Source organism: Montipora foliosa, chromosome 3 (genome assembly GCF_036669935.1).
Source record: "Montipora foliosa isolate CH-2021 chromosome 3, ASM3666993v2, whole genome shotgun sequence".
Lineage (NCBI taxonomy): Eukaryota > Metazoa > Cnidaria > Anthozoa > Scleractinia > Acroporidae > Montipora > Montipora foliosa.
Genome location: NC_090871.1, coordinates 29044217 through 29049216, shown reverse-complemented (window position 1 = coordinate 29049216; position 5000 = coordinate 29044217). Strand labels below are relative to the sequence as shown.

Genomic DNA, 5000 nt, shown 5'->3' with positions numbered 1-5000 from the left:
TGATGAAATTACCTGGTGATAAATAACGTCGAACGCGTCTTGGAGAGTAAATTTTGACTTTGCATAAACAAGAGTTGGGCGATTGTGATCTTCGTTTTGACTTCGCTCATTTCATTGTCAAACTTTATAACACTTGACAGAAAAAGAAACTTACAAAAACCCGGTATCTTGCCATCATTTGACACAGATGCTTCACTGTTTGGCGAGTAAACATGCCGCGGTAACTTAATCACGGCGCCCGCTGAATTCCGGCCATGTCACTTTCGATTTGGCGATTTATTTGAACGTAGCAAAAATCTCCCAAAATGTTTGTCGCTGATCGTAACTTTTTATCTTCTATATTCACGGTTCAAAATTTAATGTTGTTTTCATGGCGTAAATATGTTATTCTCGATCGACCGTCTTGGAGACTTCCTTCTGCTCTTTCTAAAAACTGTGTATCAATATTTATTTACTTTTGCATCAATATTTGTTTTCGCATAAAGCAAGCTAACAAGATCTGTACCTTGCTGAGTTCGCATTTGTTAGCGTTAATAGTATTTTCGGTCCGATGCTTCTGTTCTTCTGGTCTCCCATCCAAACACTAACCCCGCCGAACAGGGATTAAGTTCAGCGAACTTCGGCATTACCAAGCTGTCAGATGCTCAGCGGGCACGCTTAAACTTGTGGTGAAAAGAAGTTTATCAACATGTCAGCCCAGAAGCCAATGTTTCTCACTTCCCATTTATTTTCTTCAATCTTTCTGGGTTCAGTACTTTGCTAGTAACCACATGTCTTCTCAGACTATTTACCCAAGACTTCTACCGTGGCACTACAATGATAGACAATACCAAAACACTGTTAGAGCTACATATTACGCAAGGACAGATCTGTTTCGTCGTACGAACGTGTGAGGACCTGTGAGCCAAAGGGCCTCTTCTTGTATGACTTCTTAATGACCTTGAAAAAAATTGTTTGGAACGGTGCACGTACCACAGGCAACTCAGTGTACCCTCACGGAGGGTCTAGTTTAGATTAAAACGACCGAATCTGAAATTGATCCCTTTTGATGTTATGACTAGTCCTGATGGTATCCTCAGAAGTCTTGACCCCGCATGCATTTGTGAGAGCCCGAAAATGATCTTTCTTTCAATCTTCAAATCGATTTACCAATATAAAAATTGTCACAGTCCCAACAGCATGCCTTGTACACTACCTTAGATTTTTGGGATCTGCTAAGACTTTATGCGAAAATTGTTTTGAAAAACCATTTTGTTCTTGCAAGCATGCGGCGAAAAGTACATTGCAGTAGGCCATTTACGAGTTCATGTCAGCCTCCTCTTCAAAGCGAGTCTAATTTCCTCATGAAAAATTAGTTTTCATTCATATGTAAAGTAGAACTAATTACCATCACAAAAACTTTGCAATTAGACTCGATTTGAAGAGGAGGCAGACATTAACCCGGAAATGGCCTATTCACCTGGACGGACAGCGAAGTAGAACTCCCTTCAAATTACTTTAATGAATACAAAATTAGTAAAACAGACGTTCTACCGTGTAACATAAAAGCTCGAAACTTGCAATAAACCGTGCAGGTCCAATCAAAAAGCTATCTTTTGCGATGGATGCTCGTTTTGGTTTCACGCCAAGTGAAAGTCAACTTGGTCTGTCGACTGATGAACGGCGGTGCTCCGCCTGTGAACTTATCCCTCTACCGCGGTCATCTTTATCTCCGCATACTGGTTCTCCATCTTCGGAGTCCTTTGCATCTTTAGAGAATTCTAGATCAAGCACGAGTTCTTCGTTCTCTGGCCCCTTCAATGTTTACGATCTAAATAACTCCAAGTTATGCTGTATACTTTTGAATGCTCGCAGTCTCAAATCTGTCACTGCCTCATCCAATAAATTTATTCAGTTTCAACAACTCACTTATGCGAGTTTACCCAGTCTGGTTGTTGTTACAGAAACTTGGTTAAAAGACAACATTGATGACTACGAAATTTTGCCTCGAGGATATAACATTTTCAGGCTCGACCGACCTGGTGATAGAAAAGGAGGTGGTTTGTTATTGGCTTCTAGAGAAGATCTGTCGTGCTCAATTAAACCTGAGCTGAGGAGTGGTGGCGAAATAATGGTCTGCGAATTAAAGATTCCTGGTTTTCCTAAAATTGCTGTCATTGCTGCTTACAGACCTCCAGATGATTCCAATTCCTTTATTCCTTTTTTGTTCAGCACTTTAACTAAAGTAGAATCTTCTGGATATTCACATCTACTGCTTCTTGGGGACTTTAATTTTCCTCAAATCGATTGGCAGTTGACTTCTTCATCCCAGGAACTAGAAAACCAGTTTTGCAATCTTTTAGATGATTTTTCCTTAATTCAGTTGATTGAAGATCCTACTCATATTCATGGCCACATCCTCGATCTTGTGGCTACAAATTTTCCAGAGAGTTTTACCAAACCAGTGTGCTCCAACTCAGTAGTTAACTCAGATCACCTGGAAGTCTATTTTGAAATCAATATCAAGGGTTCAAGGAAGCATAATTTGCCAATAGGTGAGGACGAGCCTTTATGTGCAGCAATGCGTTGATGTAAGTGCAGGCGTGGGAAACCAACTTAACCTGTAGGGCACAGGTCACATTCAAATTTGTAAACAAGGCACTGTTGGTTCACAACTGGTGGCTTAAATCCTCGCAGTTTAAGATCTCGTTCAATCTTGTGACTTACAAAAACAGGCTGAACGGTGGTGTGAATTTTCTGGCTAGGTCTTTAAGTTGATTCCGTAGGTTATCAGCTGAGGGTTGGTCTTTAAGGTGGCTCAAACCAGTTTCAACACCTTCAGGAGACCTTGTTATTTGAAGAAATGACGCTAAAACACTTTATCACATAACAGCAATGTTATGGTACCATGTGAAACACCAATTATTGCTGAACAAGATGCAGTCATTTTCGTGACGTAACAAGTTACCACGGCAACAGGAAAGCCTTCCAAAAACACCCCATATTTTGGCTTTAGTTGCTCATAGCTGAAAAACAAACTCGGTGACCCCAATTTTTTATGGCACAAAAGTAATCAGCAGGCCAAGATGAATCTCGTTGCAAAGTTAAAAGAAATTCCGTGGAACGAATTCAGAGCTTCATTAAATTTTCATATATTTAAGGTGGCTCTGAACCCGCTACATGTGCAGAATTTTCTTACGTCACAACAATGACCGAATCTTTTTTAGGAAAAATAGACCACTTTTGATATATTAAAATTCAGCTTGAAAGAGAGGTTTGGAGGCCAAAGACAAAGGAAAGTGGCCTGATATGTTGATATCTTTCACATCCATTGCAACCTGTTTCTATTATTTTTCTCCTCTCTGCCTCTCTGTCAAGCTGAATATTAATATTTCGAAAATGGCCTGTTGGTGTTTGATATTGTACCATAACATTGCTGTTAATTGATAAAGTGTCGCAGTGTCAATCCTTCTAATAAGAACGTTTCTTTCAAGTGTTGAAACTGGTTTGAGTCACCCTAATTAAATGGAAGAACAATGCTCCCTGGTGTCAGCCGCTGAAGAAGAAGGTTGATCAAATACTTTGACGGCAATAGAGCGAGTGATTGTTGAGTTAATACGTTTAACTGGGTATTTTAGTCGAGAAAACAATAGTTTGACGCGATCACATTCCTCAGAGAAATAGGACCAGTTAAAAGAAAGTCGAAGAGCACGATCAAGCATAGTCTTTCAAAGGCCGCGCGTTTATATCCCGCGATCGTCAACATGACTCTTGTAGCATAATAAAAGGTCAGTGTTTGTGTTGTGGGTTTTATATAAACCTTTGTCTCAATGTGTGTCAATTTGTTTAACAATTGAGTGCCAAGAAAAGGGAACATGCTTTTATTCTGTGTCTCCATGGTAAACTTAACAGATGAATGGCCGTGGCTAAGAGTCTCAAGAAATTTATCAGCTGATGTTTTGTCACGTATGATGGTTGACGTGTCGTCCACATATCTTCTGTAGTATGTGGGCATTTTGCCTTCACGATAAAGAGTTTCTTCGATGCTGCACATACGTTGTGCTGGTGAAATACCCGCGATATTAAAGCTCCCAGTGCATTCAGTTTAATGATTTTCAACGTAAAAATATAAATTGGAGCCTCTTTAAAAGTTCAGAAAACGAAGGCTTGATTCCTATTTGCTGGCTATTGACAGGTGACAGTTCATTTGAAATGACTTTTTTAGCGCCCACTGAATACTGCAACATTTCATCAAGGACATTTTCAAAACGCTATGCGACTCAAGGAAAATATTCATCTCCTGACTCGTGAATTCCACGTTAAATTTAACTGGAAAACCGATATATCACACTCATCGCTTCGAATAACGTGAGATATATCCGTTTTTCGCGTGAAATTTAACGTGGAATTCTCTCGTCGGGTGGTGAATTTTCCTATAATAAATGACGTCCCTATTCGAGACCATATCATCCCCCCATTACAGTGGGCTTGAATATTTTAAAGTTCCCCGATATTTTAAAACTCTATACTTGTCTGCTTCTTTATAATCATTTATGTGATGCTAAATCCTCCAATTTCTTATTACTACTATTATCGAGCAATATATAGCTATACTAATGCTATACTACACGTATGTATAAATGCAGTCCTCTTTTCCTTTTCATAGTCTTGGGTCTTAGGTTATGCCAGCATGTAAGCATTATTTAGTTATCTAGTTACTTAATCAGTGTTGTATACCCGACGTATCCTTTTTTCCTACTTTGTTTTCTTTTCTCCATTGTTTCCATGTTTCCACAATTGATAATTTTTTTTTATCATTAGAGCATAGTGTTAGTTCTACTATTTTCCACTCTTTTTCTTCTTTTTATCGTTTCTGTGTACATAACCTACATTGATATAGGTCCGCAAATTGGCAAATTTCCGGAAAATCTAAACCATTTTAGTTTGGTCTGTTCCATTTCAATTTCTTGCATTTTTGTCCCTGATGCAAATGGAAGCCCATGCAACCCTCCCTGAATTCT

At 39.1% G+C, this 5000-nt stretch overlaps 1 pseudogene; it reads right to left on the bottom strand.

Annotated features, from left to right (window-relative positions):
- Window positions 1-3500: 3500 nt before the first annotated feature.
- LOC137995533 (uncharacterized) lies at window positions 3501-4310 on the bottom strand (annotated as a pseudogene).
- Window positions 4311-5000: the final 690 nt, after the last annotated feature.